This window comes from Octopus bimaculoides, chromosome 6 (genome assembly GCF_046866305.1).
Source record: "Octopus bimaculoides isolate indiv1 chromosome 6, ASM4686630v1, whole genome shotgun sequence".
NCBI classification, from domain to species: Eukaryota; Metazoa; Mollusca; class Cephalopoda; order Octopoda; family Octopodidae; genus Octopus; species Octopus bimaculoides.
Window position 1 is genome coordinate 95,010,010 of NC_142933.1, and position 21,425 is coordinate 95,031,434.

Below are 21,425 nucleotides of genomic sequence, written 5' to 3' on the forward strand. Positions count from 1 at the left end.
TTAATTTTCCTTGAAGTACTCACACAGTAATCTGAGTTCTTTCACTTATGTTCTGAAGTAGATTTCCGTTTTTCATACTTTAATTTACCGGGCCTTTTTTCTATTCTATGTTGATGTCTTCTACCCGTTTTATCGATACTTTCTTTGTTAAATCCCGCACGGTTTATTGTTGTAAGTTTATTGGGAATTGCTTACTAGAAAATAAAACTAAGTGTCATAATGTTATCGGTTGGTAACACATTACTTAAAACAATAAGTTTCAATAGATCTCCATATTCCATTTCTAACTGACTTTAAGACTCATAAATTAAAACATTTCTGATATCAGATCGTAAATTATGTATTACAAATAAGAGAAGTTAGACATCATAGCATTCAATTGATATTTTGATATTAAAATATATTTCTCTTTTTAGATCCAGATAAACTCTGATCAAGTAAACCCGTGGTCCATCTGTATCTATCCTATTCCATTTTAGATATGACAGTGACCACTCATCGGTCAAATTTGACCATGACCTAGCGGCTGTATAGGCAGATTCTTGACTGGCACGCACGATATCTTTTCGTAGTGAAAAAGAGTTGTGTGTGCATTAAACTTACTCTCGTTGAACATTAAGAATCGATTTGAAAAGGGAAGACACGTTGGTTAAGTTAGACCCTGAAAATAAGAGGAAATGATCACGACAGGAACGTCTTTTATTATAAGCCTGCTCGTTCTAGTTGATACGAGGCTAAACAACAATGATAATATGAACAACAGACAACGATGACGACGACGTCAAGCACAACCACAATAACATCTGCGTGTGGACAAAAACCGACAATTGAAATAAAACGGTGCAACTGACAAGCGGCACTTTGGGAAATTTCTTCTAAGATATATTTTGCCATTTTATGCCACATGTTTTAAGATTTCATTATTTTTTTTAAATGGGCTTGTCTTTTTTATTAATTTTATACTGAGAATTTGAATCGAATCTTTATGACAAGTGAGAAGCCAGCAGTTTTCTTTTTTTTTAAATTAACAACTTGGTTCATATTAGTGACAATGCGTAGTACTTTCCAGTTTTCGTTGAAAGCCACACATTTTAGACAAGGGTTTAATCGATTTCATCGACCTCTATAATTTACCCTAGAAGAATGAGAATTCCCGTGGCGAAATATAACTCAGATCGTAACTTGATGTAATGAAATATCACAAGACATTTTGTCTACCACTATTCTACGTCTGCCGCTTTCAACTCATCAATTGTAAAATTCTCCTTGGTCGTCAAGGCACAATGAATACATAAACACGCAACAGTAAGTCGTATTTCGACGAAAGGCAACCACAACTTGTCTGACTCTTCCAACTAACGGCTAAGTGCTCTTCATATTCAACATGTAAAAGATTATAGGTCTTTTATGATTCTCATATTTTCCTCCTATGACATCCATCATACACTAGCGATTCTCACCTTTAAGGATTTTGGTGCTGGTACCTACTGGCAAAGTTGTTCACTGGCAACATCCTGTACACACTCCAACATTTGTTGTTCGTTGTTCTTATAATATAGATGACAATGATGATTAGAATATTTCCTAACCACTGTTAACTTCATCTTGCTTTTCATTCCCCGAGCCAAAGTGAGAGCTTCTACGTGGTTTGCTCGGTGTACGAGATATAACAGTCAAATTTCCTTCAAAACACAGCCTGTCAATCAACCCGAAAATGGAAGGCCGTGTGTGGTCCTTAGTACAAAGTAGTAAAGCCGGTTCAACATGTTTAAACTGCAATAGTAACAAACTTCGTATTATACTGTTTTCAGTACAAACAAGCTTTACACATAGCATCACCAACTAAGAAGACACACTAATAAGGGGATGTATTGGTGTAGATTGTCGACGGATTGCAAACTAACAAAATACTCTATAATTACATTGTGATTATAAAGGTAGTTGTTTGTAGTCGAGTACCTTTACATGGTATTCGCTTACAGTTATGTGAACTGAGTAGATGTCTATGAAAGTAGGTGCTATGAAAACAGACGAAAGCCGACCACTGAAAGCGTATCACAGTCTTTTCCGTTGGTAATTATACATCCGAGTGGCGACACACACGAAATATTGATACGTAAGCAACCAACGAGAGAGACTTGATAGAAATAGAAACCAAATTTCCATTCAATCATGAACTGCCAGATTGAAAAAGTTTGCATGAATCTGAAAATAAAACAAAACAAAACGAAAAAAATGAAATGAAAGAAGATAAGGTCATGTTTAGGATGGCTTTGATCATAGGTCTTTTCCATCAGTTTTGACCTAGGGTTGAAGAACAAAGCAATATTGATACTCATACATATCTGTATCTATTATTATTATTTTGCGAAAACCTAAAATTTCAACCAGAGAAATATAGTGATATTCAAATGTGATTAAAAAGGGGAGAAAAGTAAGATAGAGGGAATGGTAGAAAAGATGAAACGAAGAAAGGAAGATTTTAAAAGAAATCGGAGGATAAAAGAATTGGAGAAGAAAAGAAAGAAAACACGAAAACAAAATTAAAGAAAGAAATGAAAGACGGGCAAACGGAGAAGGGAAGAAGAGGTGACTGCAAATTTAAGTTGGTCGGCTGATTTATTTCAAATAGTCTCGCTAGTCATTAAATGAATCATTTTATGTTGCTGGTACCACTTTGTTTCACACTATTTAATGGCCTTTCGGGAAGACAGCTTCTGATGTTGATTAAATTTCACTTCGAAACTAAAGTAACCACTAAAATCTACATTCACTCACTCAACTTGGCATTACCACATAATCTTCAATGTATTTATTTATTTATATATTTTTAACCGTCTGCTATCTACTGTCGAAATGCAGTTTCTCTTTCTCAACCGCCCCCACCCACCCACATTTCAACTATCATCTGCCGATCATTTCAATAGTATTGTATCGATCTATCAAGAAGAAATGTCCTCAGCATTCTTTTATATAAATTTTTTTGGGGAATTTTTTTTTTAGCGTAATGATATTACCAATTTCGATTGTTCTAAGAACGACTTCGATTTCTTTTACGTATCAGCTCATGTCGCATGATTTCTTTTCATTTCCTATGATCTAAGTTCTTTTTTTTTTCTTTATGTAATCAGGATTTCTTGAAATTACTGTTGGATTCCAAACAAAACACTAATCTAAACATGCAGCAACATTCTCAGAGACTAGTTAAGCTCTCTCTTACTCTCTCCCTCCCCTTGTCTTTCTCTCATTTAATGCAACATTTCTAAAGCTCTGCATGAAAAAGAAACCATTAATATCTATATTATTCTGCTTTTCATCATAAGTTTGAGTTTTATGCTTTAAACAAGCTTAACTATGGAAGGAAATCGAAGACATAATCGAAATTTTATCATTATAAAAAGAGTTCTAGTATTATACTTTAAATAAACTTATGTATGGAACAAAATCTAAGACATAATCAGGACCTTAAACCTATCTAATGAAACTATATCAGCTGTTCACAACCAGTGAACTAAGGTAACACCCCTTATTTTTCGAGCACCATCCGGAGTATTCGAGCGTTTCCAAGCAGGGTTGTTTTCTGAAAGCGCTCCACCCTTATTGCAGTTCCTATTTGTTCCATGTACTTCTCAAGATTTTTACTCACTGTTCCCAGGGCACCGACAATTATTGGTGCTACCACCACCGTTTTCAGCGACCGCAGCTGCTTAACCTCCGAAGTCAACTGTTTTGGGTACACGTGGAATTACAAAATCTACACTGGTCAGGAGAGACTGGATCATCCAGCGTTTACTCTAGCATCAACTGATATCGTGTTGTTGTTGAACGAAATTTTGTTTGACAAAGGCTACAATATTTACATGGAGAACTGGTTTTCCAGTCCAGACCTCTTCCTGCAGCTGCAGGCGAAAAGGATTAATGCCTGTGAGACTGTGAGAATGCACAGGATAAACATTCTACCCGATCTTCACAAGATAAAACTTCAAAAGGGGGAAACAGCGTACCGATGCACCTATAGTGGCATTTTCTCTCTAGTGTGGAGTGACAAGAAAAACGTTTGCATGTTATCCATGATGCATTATGCAAGCATTGAGGATACTAGGAAACAAGATGTGGACCGTAATGCCATAATGAAAGCGAGTGTAGTTGTTTCATACAATGAAGGGATGGGTGGAGTCGATCGCTCAGATCAGCTGGCGACGACACACAAATCGGTGAGATAATTTGTGAAATGGGACAAAAACATTTTCTTGTATATAGTTGATATGTGTGTCGTGAACTCACATTTGATTTAGCAGATGCTTGGCGGTGTGGGGGTATGAATTGACATTCAAGAATCTACAGTTCCGTGAAATGATAGAAGCATCAGAGCTGCCAAGGTACAGAACGTGTGGACGCTCCCACGCTGGATTCTCTCCTCACCGCATAGTGAAGGGACGTGGACATTTTCCGCGACTGTTTCCCACCACCGCCAAGAAGACAAATGCTTCAAAGAGATGCACAGTATGTAAAGCAAAAAGGAAACAGAAGGGAACTAGATACCATTGTTCACAATGTGATATACCACTGTGTGTGGTACCCTGTTTTGAACTCTACCACACTAAAGTCAGTTTTTGAATTCACATGATTGTAAATACATGAAGTTGATCTGACTTGTACTGTCGAGTGATTTTATTCAGGAATAATACAGCATGAGTGTCCTGCACAGGGTTATAGTTTAGGTAAATAAAGCGGTTGATGTAAATATACACCGAACGTTATCTTGCACTGAGAGCTGACCACAATCGGCGCGATTACCTTTGCCGCGCGCAGACAACCGAACGAGTCACCGCCGTAAACTGGTTAAAGCGGTTGATGTAAATATATGCTGAACCACTGTCGTACGCTAATTGCTGATCTCAGCCGAGATGATTACCGTCAATGCAACCTAGTTGCTTGATAAAAAAAACACCAGTTGCCATGGGGTTAAATATCAGTGAAACAGTGGGGTCGATGTAACGGACTTAGCACCACCTCCCAAATTTCAGGCCTTGTGCCTTTAGCAAAAAAGATTATTATTATTATTATTATTATTATTATTATTATTATTATTGTTCAGTAGTTTTATTTTTATAGCGTGCTTTCACTTCACTACCGAGCGCAGCTCTGTGCGCCTTGGGTAAGTGCTGTGGTTTGCTGTGATGCTCTTATGGTTACTATATTGAAAGTGTTTTGCGTAGGATGTGTGCAGTGCCCAGTAGTGCAATTTTCTGTATGTTATATATATTATTATTATTATTATTATTATTATTATTATTATTATTATTATTATTATTATTATTATTATTATTATTATTATGCCAATGATGGCAACAAAGATAGCGATAATGGTGACGAAGACGATGATGGAAGTGATGGTGGCGACGCTGCTATTTTTGTACTGGTGATGTCTATGATTACGTCGTCGTTGAAGATAACAGTGACGATGATGATGTTAGTCGTTGCCGCAATGAAGCTACAGCCAAACATTTGGACATAAAAATTAACGACAACACTGTATTATCAACGACTTTACTCATTGTAAAAAAAAAAAAAAGAAAAATTTAAATGAAGAGGAAGAAAGGCAAGAAATGAAACAAATGACAACTGGTACAGCGCAAAAAAAAAATGTAATCTTTAAAGATGGCGACGTAAACACTTAAAATAGTTATCAGGTTTCGGAAGTTAAAAAGTTTCCTAAGTTCATCATAGTAAAGAGATAAGAAATGTTCTTCGCCAAAATCAGAAGAATAAAACAAAAGAAAAAAGAAAAAAGAAAAAACAAAGCAAAAGAGAAGCTACAAAGGAAAGAATCAAAGCAAAATAGCTTTGAACTTTAGCTTCATAGATATTTTCAGAATGATTTCAAAGAACATTATTAGCAATGAATTAATGCCCCTTTCCACTATTTACTGACTTAAGAAGCGATAGCGAATGAATGTGTTGCTTTAGTTATCGTAAATAGATAATACAGTTGTGAAGAAGAAAAAGTTTTTACTGTCATATTGTTAGTGTTTTTTTCATTTTTCTCATCCGAAGACAATCTAAAAAGATTAAAGAATAAAGAGGGTATTCTTTTTTTTTTGTTTATTCAAAGACAATGAAATACTATCCATTGTGAAAGCAGGGGATAAGACTTGGTGATGATAGTCATTCATTGTTAGAGTCGTTGTTAGATAAAAAAAAAAGAGAAGAAATGGAGACGTACATAATATTCTAGGAAAATTACATGGCTCACAAAACGATATTTGCCTTTCAAATTCTGCTTATGACTAAGTCATTCAAAGGATTATGAAATTTAATGTACATATTTTATATTACATTAAACGTATGCATCATTTTTTTTCCTTCAGAAGCTCTAAATAGATAATGTGTAATAAACGGAGTTCAACAGTGTATGGCTGTAAGCAGAGAAAAAAATTACTGTACAATTAACACACGCTTTGCTAATTTGTAAATATTCATGTCTTTATATTTCGGCCTACTAATAGGTATAAGGCCTGAAATTTTGGGTGAGGGGCTACATCAACCCTAGTGATCAACAAGTACTTGTTTTATCGATCCCGAAAGGATGAAAGGTAAAGTAGACCTCGGCGGAATTCGAACTCACAACGCAAAGCCGAAAGTAATGCCGCCAAACATATTGTCCGGTGCTCTGCCGATTTTACCAGCTCGTCGCCTTCTATGTCTTTATAATCCTTTCTTCTATAGGTACAAGGCCTGAAATTTTGGGCGAGGGGTTACATCAACCCCAGTGATCAACAGGTACTTGTTTTATCGACCAACGAAAGGATGTAAGTCAAAGTAAACCTCGGCAGAATTTGAACTTAGAGCATAAAACCGAAAGAAATGCCGCTAAGTATGGTTCTACCAATTCACTGCATTCAATGTCCTGATAATGAGACTGGTTAACTCGAGTGCGCTTGTTTCCGGAAATTCTCTTGCTACGGCTTAATAGTGATACAGGGTATAGGCGATGGTATGAACAGTAGACAGCGGCATTAGATGTTTTATAGTAGAAATATCGGTCTTTTATGGCATCAATATTTGTTGTTTTATGGTGTAAATATTCTGTTATCACAAAATGAGTTCAAAACACTTTGAGCTTGATTACACATTATTTTCATTTCTTCAGAATCGATAATCTAATCCTCACAAATCTCGTTATTGAACAGAATTGTGCGGCATATGTAACCTGTAAAATCGATCAGGCAAACAATTTGTTAGAGCTCCACTAAATTTAAGTTTACAGAGTGTTCGGGATAAGTATGACGAATTTTTATATCTCCCTTTTTTTTTTTCAGGAACAATTTGCTGTATTGATGAACGGTCAACGGCGTTGGAGAGCAGAAAGATTAAAGTTGTAGTTGAGAAAAAGCTAACTGATATAGAGAATGGGAAGGCATCTGAATATTGGAAAAAAGTTATCTGTATTATGATGATTCGCACCGGGTATCAACATGCTGACATCATGACAGCTGCTCGGTGTTTTGTGAACACTGTAAAGACGTGACATGGACAGCTGCAATGGAGACTACGAAGCCGTGGTCAGCAGGAAGGGATATAATGGGCGTTCTGACTCCGTCCGTATGTCGGGATTCATCCGACAACCACAGTACAAGGTGATGGAAAATCCGTACAAGGAATCAAAGTTTTGGCTAGAGAAATGGGTACTGGAGATACTATCATGAAGCTGACCTTAAATGAGGAATTTTGTGATCACTGGTACAAGAGGTGCAAGGGAAAATTCTGACAGCCAAGGTCAAACAGAACCGCAGGATGAAGGCAAAGAAGTTCCTGAAAAAGCTGAGGTATCCTGTTGAGCGGAAGATGTTCTGGTTCTTCTCAAATGGAAAGAACTTCTGACAGGATCAATTTCACAACACTGAGAACATGTTGCTGCCTACAATCCATGTGGTGTTCCACTCACCATGAAAACCAAGTTCATTGAAACTCTGATGGTCTTTGTACGTCTCCAGTAAGGGTGACGTCATGCCGCCCCACATCTTTGAACAGAGCCTTAGGCTCAATTCAGATGGCTATGTGAATCTGCTGGAGACCGTGGTCAATTCCTGGCTGGAGCGGCTTGCTGTTGGAAGACCATATATATTGGAACGGGATTCAGCTCGTTGACATACTTCCTGAAAGAGTCAGAATCTGTTGTAGGATAATTTCTACGACTTCACCAGTCCAATTTCAGGCTCTATTGTAACCCCATGAATTACTTATGTGTGGAACGCAGTTGAGACAGACACCAACCGTTACGTCTGTAAAACCAAGGCCGAGATGGTGGCCAAGATCAAAGAGTTGTTCGAAGATCTTCCCAGGGACGCAGTGAGGAACGCATGCGCCAGGTTCCGGAGTCGTCTTGAGGCCGTGGTGGAAGCCGAGGGCAGCTATTTGAGTAAACTATTATCTTTCTAGTTGATATTTTTGATTTCTAATACTTTTATTTTTGGATCGGATATATTTTCTTCTGCTTTTATGCAAACTACCAAACGTAGCCCGAACACCATGTAATTTTTTTCTTCTCATAGCTTCTACTTGTTACAGACATTGGACTTGCAGTACCACCTTAAATAGTTTAGTAAAAAAAATCGATCCCAGTCGGGTACTTTATTTTATCGAGCTCAAAAGGTAGAAAGGCGGGATTTGAACTCCGAACGTTAAACAGCGGAAGAAATGCCGTTAATCATTTTAGTCAGATATGCTAACGATTCTACCAGCTCGCTGCCTTATTACGTTTATTGCCTCTGTTGCATTCAATGAAATATTTCTCTGTAACGCGAACTGTCTAACCGACAACTACAATTATGATCTGTGGCCATGTTATTCAATCAAGGAATATTAATATAACGCTTATTTCTACTTAGAGCGACATTGATTCATTCAGCTACGACAATTATTACAATGGAAAGAATAGTATTCATCATATTATTAAATGCAGCGAGTATTCTTATTTAATTGCAACACCCAGTACATTACTTCTGATACGATTTAATATAATTTATATGAATGCACAACGGGGCAAGGTTGAAGGATAGTTGCATAATTCACAAATTTAACTGGATTATCAATTCTCATTACTTTCGGAGTAATATTGTTGTTGTTGTTAATGTTTATACCCAGATCAGTCCCGATCGAATAAATCTGTGATCAGATAGGCTCCAGCCTTAATCTTCCAGTCCTTTTATACCTCCAGAACTGTTATCTTGTGTGACGTTCTTTTATTTCAAGACTGTGATCTGAAAGTAGATTTGACTGTTTGACTGAAAGTAGATTTAGCTGCTGTTTCTACATGTTCAAGTGAGTATATCGCGCTTAATCTGCTTGGGAAAAGCGTTAAGGGCAGGCGTGTCTGCGGAATACTCAGCAACTTGCACATTAATTTCACGAGCCGGTTCTTCCATCGATCGAGGGAATACTCGTCATTGTAAACGATAGAGTACTGATAATTACATTTCATTTGTTACATGACATTGTTGTTGTTGGCACTCCGTCGCTTACGACGACGAGGGTTCCAGTTGATCCGATCAACGGAACAGCTTGCTCGTGAAATTAACGTGCAAGTGACTGAGCACTCCACAGACACGTGTACCCTTAACGTAGTTCCCGGGGATATTCAGCGTGACACAGTGTGACAAGGCTGACCCTTTGAATTACAGGCACAACAGAAAGAGGAAGTAAGAGTGAGAGAAAGTTGTGGTGAAAGAATACAGCAGGGTTTGCCGCCATCCCCTGCCGGAGCCTCGTGGAGCTTTAGATGTTTTCGCTCAATAAACACTCACAACGCCCGGTCTGAGAATCGAAACCACGATCCTATGGCCGCGAGTCGGCTGCCCTAACCACTGGGCCATTGCGCCTCCACCTGTTACATAACATAGAACATAATGAATTTTCTGTAGCTGATAGTATTTATATTTGTAGGCTTAAACATATCTTTTACGAGATCGACTTCACTTTTATCCTTTCAGGGTTGATAAAATAAGTACCAGTTGAACGTTGCTACTTGCATGTTAATTTCACGAGCCGGTTGTTCCGTCGATCGCATCAACTGGAATATTCGTCATCGTAAACGATAGAGCAGCCGGTCATAACAACTGTAAATCGAACATCTAGTTAAGTATCTCCCAGTCAATCCACCCGTGGCCCTTGATGTGTCACCAGACAAAGCTGGGAATATTAAATTTAAAAAATAAAACATAGAGAATACACGCTAAAATTCCAAGTATAAAGTATTGATAATTATATCTCATTCATAACATAACATAGAACGTAATTAATCTTCTGTAATTGGAAGTATTTATATTTGTAGACTAAAACATATCACTTACTAGTTTCGGTCATGAGATGCGACCATGCTGGGGCACTGCCTCCAAGAAGTTTGAGTCGAATTAATCGACATCGGTACTTATTTGTTTAAGCCTGGTACATATTCTATCGGTCTGTTTCGCCGAACCACAAGGTTACGAGGACGTAAACATACCAAATACATCAACATCGGTTGTCAAGAGGTGGTGGGGGACAAAGACACATACAAAGACACACACACAGATATATATATATATATATATATATATATATATATATATATATATATATATATATATATATATATATATATATATATATATATAAATATTTATGTTTATATGTCTGTGCGTATGTGTGTATGTATATACATTTGTTACATACTTATGTATTATTGGCAACAAAAGTTATGATTTATAGGTGACTGGTAATAAAGTTACAGGAAAATAAGTCACAGTAATAAAGTCAAAATTTCGGCTTGGAAAAAAGTCACACGAAAAAAAAGAAAAGTCACTATCATTTTATGGAGGCCGGTAATAAAGTCACAGGAAAAAAAGTCACAATTGATTTATGTGATCCGGACAAAACCCCTGTAACTTCTTTTTCCTGTGACTTTATTACCGTGACATTTTTCCTGTGACATTTCTTTTACCTGCATTCATTTCATAAATAGGGAAACGAAGAATCAGTCACGTACAAGTTTGAATTTTATAAATATGTCCAGGAATATAGACGAAGTTTTTTTTATCAACGGTTATCCTAAAACATTAGCATTTGATATTGCCTTTGTGTGGACAAAGAAGACGGTAAAATAATGTTTCTGTAGAATATTTTCCATTTGTTTATCAACATCGTAAATTTTAATTAGGCGGCGAGCCGGTAAAATCGTCAGCGCGTTGGGCAAAACGCTTAGCGTCATTCCGTCTATCTTTACGTTCTGAGTTCTAATTCCACCGAGGTCGACTTTGCCTTTGATCCTTTCGTGGTCGATAAAATAAATAACAGTTAAGCACTAGGAACAATGTAACCAACTTAACCCCTCCCCTGAAATTGATGGCCTAATCAAAATTTGAAACCAATATCGTAAATTTTAATAAGGTGGCGAGCTGGCAGAATCGTCAGCACGTTGGACAAAATGCTTACCGGCATTCCTTTCGACTAATTAGGTTCTAGTTTCAAATTCCACTGAGATAGTCTTCTCCTTTCATCTTTTCTGGGTTGATAAAACAAGTACCAGTTGAATATTGGAGACCATTGCGCCTCCACATACAAGCAGATACTTAGAAGAACTCACACTTGTAAAGGTCCACAATTCTTCATCTTTGAAATTCTAACTGGTTCATCTATCTACTTCTACGGATCATATATCTACCTCCCATTAACGTTGGTCCTATACAATACCCTCACGACATTAATTTGTTTGCTGTAGTAGTCAGTTTGTAACTGTTAAAAGGAAAATTAACCACGTTGATCTCACTGGTCATGACAGAGCTTCCAAGGCTATGGACACAACCCTTTCCTCTATTAAAAAGTTAAGGAGTTACCCCGAAAATTAGAGGTAATATGTATGATGTAGATGCCAATAAATTCGTATAACATACAACATTCTATAATGTCATGTCCATAGTTAACAGTATGAAACACACGATAGCAAGCAACATATACTAGGCTAGCGGAATCAGACACCTTCATTCACTTTATATCAAAACAAGAACAAAAACAGCAGTATCATATTGATGACGTCACCTCAATATGACTACTATAAACTAGAGGGAACCAAGAACAGTGTAAGAAGAAAATAAAAATTGAAATAGAAAAAGAGAACCCCCTTTCCCGCCTTCTTGAACAGTATTTTATGAGAGTTAACGATACCGTGAAATAATTTTTCGAAACGGTGCGAACATACCCAGAACAAGTAAAGTGATGCAGTAAATGAAATTAATACAGATCATAACAATGTAAATTAATTATTACTGATTTCATTAATAAAAGTTTCAAATGAGAGAATGGCTCGTGTTTCATTTATTGCTATTGCACAAATACTTCAATCATTTTTCAGTGAGAGAATATCAGCAGTTGAAAAATTGTTCTCTCTAATATATATTTTTTAGACAATTGCTAGTGAGGACATACTGATAGGCTAACTTGTTTCTGGTAAAAATTGATTTCATATGAAGTCATTATTTGAAAATAATATCTACTGATTATAAAATGTTATGTTTTTGTGAGGAAAATATGAATGAGAAATGAGCCGTTGAGTATCTATCTATCTATCTATCTATCTATCTATCTATCTATCTATCTATCTATCTGTCTGTCTGTCTGTCTATCTATCTATCTATCTATCTATCTATCTATCTATCTATCTATCTGTCTGCATACCTGTCTGTCTGTCTGCCTACCTGTCTGTATGTCTGTCCATCCATCTGTCCGTCCGTCTGTCTGTCCGTCCGTCTGTCTGTCCGTCCGTCTGTCTGTCCGTCTGTCTATCCGTCCGTCCGTGCGTTTGTGTCTGTCTGTCTGTCTGTCTGTCCGTCTGTCCGCCCGTCCATCTATCTATCTATCTATCTATCTATCTATCTATCTATCTATCTATCTATCTATCTATCTATCTATCTATCTATCTGTCCATCTGCCTATGCTTGTGTACATGCAAGCACATTGTTGCAAAACAATTTGGAGTAAATGATACTCGAATACCAAAGGTAGAGTAAAATTTCTCTTTATTGAAGCTGAAAAGAGGCTTTTGCTAACCAAGACAAATTTTTGTCTGCTCGTCGATCTGTGTTATCACACATCAATTTGGAATAAGTGTAACACGGTTTACAAATGAACATACCGTATTACTCACATCAGTAATGACTATATCAGTGATAAACGAGAAAGGGTATTCTGTTGTTATAACAATTTTCTTAGCTTTCAATTCCGTATTATAGTTATCTCTGTCTCCAGATTTTATATTTATTTTGTTTTTTATTTCCGTTATTTGATATCTTAATTCTGTGTGAAATTGAAACAACGTCTAGGAAACATTTCTTTTCCCAATAGTCTTCAACAATATTATCTGAATTATTTTCCATCCAATTTCCTTCTTAGTCTCTACGAATTATCATGTCTCAGAGTATGGTTGCTTTATCGTTCTCTAAGGTACTGTCTGTTATATGCTTAAAACATCACATTTCTGTGAGTATTTTATAATGTTGACATAGATTCCAGGGTATGAGCGCTCCAATTCTATAATGCTTGTACGTATATTTCACGTTGTCGAAGACTTGGCGGCGAGAAATAACGCAAATAGTTGATTCATATGTTCTATTGTTACTTACTGTATTCTTATTCATTATTTGGTAATTTCCAGATTTTTTATCTTATTAAAAACGAAGAATAGAATACCTCGTGGTATTTTTTTCGGAATTCTGTGGTCCTATTTCAGATCTTGCCAAAGTCAGCATTGTCTTACATCCTTCTGTGGTCGATAAAATGGTTTACCGTTCAAAAGCGAAAGTTTGGAGGAATTTTCAGAGTGGCAAATGAGATGCCAAGTGCTATTTGTTGCACCGATTCTTAGCGTCTTGCGTGGATGCCTTTCATGAAGCACACTCTATTGTAAACATTCAGGCCGGTTCTGTAGTTTGAAGACAGATTTCTCTCTTCTTTCTACAAGTCTCGGAGACACTGAAAAAAAAGAAAGAAAGAAAAAAGAACAAAGCTCATGGACTTTGCACTTTGCTCATAACTAAAGGTTAAAAAAATTGAGAATGGATGTTCTTTCAGATCGATATCATTTTAGACACAATATTGTAGCAAAGATGCTATAAATACATATGACTATCTGAAACAATCATTTACGATAAAACCAAAGTCTTTATGGTACTCACGGGAACTTAAATATTTCATTCTTATCTAAGGCGGGTACTGGCAAAATCGCTACCACGTCGGGCAAAACGTTTGGTAGTGTTACGTTCGTCTTTAACGTTCTGAGTTCAAATTCCGCCGAGTCGACTTTTCCTTTCAACCTTTCAAGATGGATAAAATAAGTACCTGTTTAACGCTGAGTTTGATGTAATGGACTTACACCGGCCCCTGAAATTGCTGGCCTTGTGTCAAAATTTGAAAACAATATTTCGCTTCCATCTTTACGTTATGTACTTTTCAAACAGTGCTATGTATTTTACCCAATCTGTCAGATATTGTCTATGAACGCCTTTTTATTGGCATCGACTTAAGATAACATTTCGCTGAATTTTAATAATTCATGTCGTTTCCCCATCTTCCCCATATCTATCTGTTATCCAAGACAGTTTTATAGTTGTTGGTTTCCTTGAAAACAGACAACAGTTTTTGCTAGTGTTGTTCATGATTTGAACTTAATCGTGTTAGTTTGCTCTTATTCTTTTCCAAATATTATTATAAATATACAGTAGATAGTTCATAACATTTTCTAGTAGTAAATGACTCTACTTTTCGATAACAAACATAGTATTTCTGTGCCGAATTTGGTCATGTGTCATTCTAGTTGAATCAATTACAAATTAGATGATGCACACGCATTCCTTAACTACCGTAATGTTTTTAATCCAGCAGCTTCAACAAATTCACCGATGTAATTATGTAGCATTCCAACTCACTTCAACATAACATAATAATAATTTTATGCTACTGTGCTGATAATTAACCCTCTATTGTCATTTTTGTCACGGAAAATATCAGGTTGAGTATGGTTTTATATTTTTATTGCTGTTATTGTTGTGGCTTCAGCTCAAGGTCAGGGCTGATCAAGCAGATCTATGATCAAAAGCATTCCAACAATGACCAGCACCACTTTTTAGGCATCTGGAACGCAGGACTGCATGATCCAAAGTGTTTTCTTTCTTTTAAAGATGACAGTGTGTGATTTTGATCCGAGCACCCTAGTCACCAGGCGTCGCCCAGTGGTTAGTGCATTGTGCTCATCGTCATAAGATCGTGGGTTCGTTAATTAGACCGGGTAGTGCGTTGTGACCGTGAACAAGTCACTTTAGTATCACATTTCTCCAGTCCATTCAACTGACAATGAATATCGACGGACTGCTGGTGCAGCTCTCTTTCTCCCTCCTTCCATCTGTTACATCCTCGGTGTTTTACTGGGTCAAGGGTGAAAAGGTGGAAAGTGGGTTCGAATCTGCTCGCCACTACATATACACCTAAAACGACGATTGCGCATTGCTGTTGCCACACATGGAACAGTTTGGCCTGATACGAAATAAATTAAAATTTCGTCTGTGAAACGCGTTCAAAAGTAAACTTATTCCCAGCTTTATGAATGCATTTATTTAGAGTCGCTTTGATAAAGTGTAGTAGATAGGAAATGCTACCAAGTGATTATTCGCTTGCGAGCGACGGCTAAGCTTTTTAATTTTTACGTGTGTGGTATGAAGGTAACTTCATTGTTATTTCTCATAAGTCGATCGACCACACTGTTCACTCAACAGATTTATGATGTGATAAAATCATTGGGTGTCTAATGTTGCATGATATGTTTTATTGCCATTTTGTAAGACATGTATATATATATATATATATATATATATATATATATATATATATATATATATATATATATATATATATATATATATATATATATATATATATATATATATTCATAACGGGTTATAAAATGTTTATGTAAGCGTGATAAAGATCTTAACTCTAAATTCTTCATCGACCTGTTGAGCAGGTATGGAAGTTGAAAGGATAGATAAACAACAGCAGGCATAAAGAATGCATTTATATGAAAAAGTAAATTGCATATATACATTACATGATATAATCGAGTTTTATCTTTACAGTTGTTTCGGATAATCGGTATACGTACATACATACATACATACATACATACATACATACATACATACATACATACATACATACATATATATATATATATATTGACAAGGGGCAACACCCTGAAACTAGTCTGCAGATGCCAAACCAGCAGGGGGACACTGCTGACCTCCCCTGTTCGAAGGTTATAAAGGACACAGGTTTCGTGTGTCACATAGCTAGCTAGAGGCGATGGCTTCTTGGAGCTAATTCACGGCAGCTTTCGTCCTAATTTTGGGACTGCCATGTTGGCTTGGCGATAACTATATATATATATATATATATATATATATATATATATATATATATATATATATATATATATAAAACAAATGAAGGAATGGTGTCAATCCATTACAGTCGTTTCTAACAACTCATTTAATTGATTGTTGAGTACATTATATCAATTCCAAAGAAATGTTTTCTTCAGATGGATACTTGAAAATGAAGGACATTCCAAATAATTTAACATAGTTGAAAAATAAAAAAAAATTAAAAAATCCCGGAGCCAATATTTCCAACATTCTGTTGCTATTTTAGTTGACAGAATGAATTTACCAAAAAGAATTTTTTGGAGGTTAGTAGTGTATTTTTACGAGGAGAATGATAAGCGACCTCCAATGACCCAGTTATCCCTACTTATATATATATATATATATATATGGGAGAATATACAAAAAATAACAACAGACGAGGACAGGTGGTGTAAATAACAAAAGTATATATTAGTATCTTTTATATTTTAGTTGCTTCAGTTACTGGAGTGTAGCTACACGACTACGAAATTCAGTCCTTGTTGCAGTGTGGTAGCTTTTATACCTCAATAATCGTGACAGCTGTGTTCGTGGAGCGCAAGTTCATGGTAAGAATTCTCATGCTAGACAAGTCAGAAGATAGAGGCCAGATTAATATTCTTCCTAGAGGTAAAAATGGGTTTGCATAGGGTCAATACTCCTACCTAGAAAAATGCAAAGTTAGAAAAGCATCGATGACAGTAGTAAACATCCTACTAAACGGAGGGAATGGCCCTAGAATGACAGCCCAGAATTAAAATCAGTATACGATAAAAATTTCAGATATTTGTCTTAAACATTCAGACAAGCAAATTCATAATTCAGAGGTATGACATGAGGTATTATTCCATTTAAATAACCGCATGTCTATTTTAAGAGTCAGATGATAAGAATATAGAAATATAAGAATATAAGCATAAAAAATAAAATCTAAGGATATAAACGTAAAAAATATAAAAGCCTAAAAGTATATAAGAATACATAAGGGGTACCATGAAAGTAGAAACTAAATTAAAGGAGGCGATTGAAAGGATCAGTCCAAACGGCCGTTTGAGAAAAGTTTTAACGGGCTGTAGGAAATAGTCCATATCCAGCTCACTGTATAAAAACATTTACTTCCTCAGAGTTCCTTTCTCGAGGTAAAATCCAGTAAAATCCTGTAAGGCACTACATGGTGAAAGTTCAGTTTTTGAGTATCGATGAATAAGTGATATATATATATAAATACATACAGTGTACATTTAAACATATCAGAGAGATGTCCATAATAGGACATCTAACCCGCTAGAAGGAGCAGTTAAACTCCAAACCACAATTAGGGAAAATTTCGAAAGGGAATGAAAGATAAAAACATTTACCATCTATTTCCTGAACCAAGGTTTCAAGCTATTTCCAGCAAAATAAAATAATTTGCTAGGCCAGCTATCATCAGCAGGAAAGCCAAGATTAACTCATAAATACGAGGCAATACAGAGAAACATGCCTCGTGCTTATATGTTATAATTTTTCATATCTACCGCGCATGTGCAATTTATACACACACACACACACACACACACACACATATGAATATGTGTGTATGTGCCTGTACGTGTTTATGTTTTACAAAATTAAAATCTGTAGAGGAGAATGAGGAATGCATTGTGTAGTAGCAGAGCAAGAAAAAAAATATCACGATTGTTGTTCGTCTAGGAAAGTGTGTGCCTCTGTAAAAGAAATATCTAATTTCAATTTTAATTAATTTCTTTTGTGGAGTTCCCAGGTTTCTTCTTTACTTCAATTAATATATTTTTATTTCTAAACATGTCTGACGTACAATTTCATAATTCAGTTGAAGTACATTACACACACAATGTTGCCTGATGCTTGAAAATAACCAATATAGCAACAATGTCTAGACAACAGACACATACACACAAATGTAAGCATGTATGATATCTATCTATCTATCTATCTATTTATCTATCTATCTATCTATCTATCTATCTATCTATCTATCTATCTATCTATCTATCTATCTATCTATCTATCTATTTATATATATATACACATATATCTACACACACTTATGTATGTTTATATACACACATATGCATATGTATGTATGTATGTATGTATGTATGTATGTATGTATCTCTCTCTCTCTCTCTCTCTCTCTCTCTCTCTCTCTCTATATATATATATATATATATATATATATATAGGGAGAGAGAGAGAGAGAAAGAGAGATAGAAAGAAAGAGAGAGGATACATACAGACATACATACGCACTCAAATATAAATTCACAGTTATTTAATCATAGATCTTTTTGTATTTCCTAAATATCTTTTAATACCACGTTTATTTTATTACATTGCACGTATAGACAGCTTTTCATATAGTTTAATGTTTATTTCGCATACTCTAATATCGTCCAACTTCTATTTTCATATGAATGTAAAAGCAGAACTTTATTACTTGGTCCACTTTCATATGCTTTCCTCCATTCTATATAACACGTCCAAAACATTTACGTGATATCTAAATTTCCTTCCCTTTTAACCTCCTATTCAGTATACTTCAGTTTTCAACGATTTTCAGATTTTTTTCTGTAGCCTGAGAACTCATAAGTCCAACTGCCCAGCTTCCATAACGTATAACTGACCGAGATCCCAGCATTCCTCTCAACAGGACATTGGTCTGTTGCAGGGTTCAATGCCAGCAATCTTGAGAAGAGGGAGCAAGTTGATTACATCGACCCTAATACTTGACTGGTAATTTGTTTTATCGACTTCTAAGGGATGAAAGGCAAATTTTACTTCAGCGGGATTTGAACTCCGAACGTAATTAGGACACGGAACAAATACCGCGAAGTCTTTCTCCACCGCTGTAAGGATTCAACCTTTCAGTTAGATATACACATAATAATCCTTTCTACTACAGGTACAAGGTCTGAAATTTGGGGGAGAGGGATAGTCGATTACATCGACCTCAATATTTCACCTGTACTTAATTTATCATCCCCAAAAGGACGAAAGGCGAACTCGACCTCGGCGGAATTTGAACTCAGAACGTAACGGCAGACGAAATACCGCTAAGCATTTCGCCCGGCGTACTAACGATTCTGCCAGCTCGCCGCCTTAAACATGCACAAAATAATCACGATTGTTATTGGTCTTGCTTTATATTATATTTAGGTACAAGGATGGCTGCGTGGTTAGAAAGTTCGCTTCGAAATCATGTGATTTAGGGTTAAGATCTATTGCGCTGCAAATGGAACAAGTGCTTACAACTATAACCCCGAGCCGGCTAACACCTTGTGAATGAATTTGGAACCGGCTACGTTCAAGAAACTGTGCTTAGCAGACCAGATACTTTTCTCGAAAGTCTGCAACAGAGCTTTTCTTTAAAGACGCTCAAGGGTCAACTGTTGGTGTTATTCCGGTCGAGAGTGTTAGTGGATCATGGCTGTCTAGTAAAAAAGTTCGCTTTGTAATGGAGTAGTTTACAAGTCGGCAGCATCTTGGGTAAAAGTGTTGTATTATAATCTCCGGTTGATTAAAGCTTTACGATTAAAATTTGGGAGACAAAAACTGTGCTGAAGGCCCCCACACGCACGCACACACATACATAGATGGACAAATAGAAAGATAAAGATATATAAATTGTTGCAGAATATATAGGAATTTGTGTCGGACATAAGTGCATAATAGTATTTGTTTCTACCCCAGTAAATCCCATATACAACCAGATAAACTTTTTCCCCAAACGAATTCGGTAAAATAAGTGCTAAACAGAGTATTCGGATCGATATAACCAATTAAATCCCTTAAAGGCGAACCGCCAGCATGGCTGTATTCCAATGAGGAAAACCTGTAACGGAAAGAAAGAACAGAATATCGAAAATATTCATTTGAAATTTGTGCATTCTTAAATTGACCTTTTAGGAATGTCTTCTCAGCTGTGTTAAATTCGTCCTTTCATTTCCTATCCTTTGGCCTTTTAGAATAAATTTCATCCATAGACAGAATCCTATAACCAGAAACCTATCCATCAACTTCTCTATGAAAGCTATTAGCCGATGGACTTTCATTGACTTACACTGACGACTATCTCTGACTTACACTCATGCACAATATTAAATTCTTCCTATTTCAATCGGATTGCAGATCTTTGTCTAATTCCTATCAAAAGAAATAAATTTAGAGATCGATAGTTTTCAGTCGATTCTGCTGAAATACTCTTTGATGCTATTCGATAGCACATGCAAAATTCATACACATCAATCTATTTCATTTGTATCTACTACAAGACGAAATTATTGGTGACAATGAAATATTCTGTCAGATGTACACATATATGGTCTCATGCATTTAGGAAAGATTGACAAAAACACACACATATATATATATATATATATATATATATATATATATATATATATATATATATATATAACTGAATAAGATTAAAACGACTACGTAGAAGCAGAAAGTGTCAAATTAATAGAGAAACCCTGTTAAAAAGTAGCGATGTTTATATCTTGCCTAATGGTCTTAGACATACAAAAGAAAGAAATAATACAAAAATGATTTTAGATGGTACAATGAAACAAGAAACAAAAAATAACTTACTGAACAACGCTGAATACAAAGTTTCTAATATTAGTTTAATGTTGAAAGCTCTTGGATTCTTAGTGCTGAGAATTGGCAACACTCTAAAATGACTTCATACACAGCTGCAAGGTGTCAAATTTCGGGAGAAGGGAATAGTTGGTTACAATGGCCCTTGTAATTTACTGGTACTTCATTAATATCTGAAGGGCTAATGGCTGAGTTGACTGTAGTGATAACTGAGTGCAGAACGTAAAGGACTCTGACTAAATACTATATTGTTCGCATTTCCATTGATTCTCTATTTCAATAATACACACACAGTGAAGGCGTGTTCAGTAATAC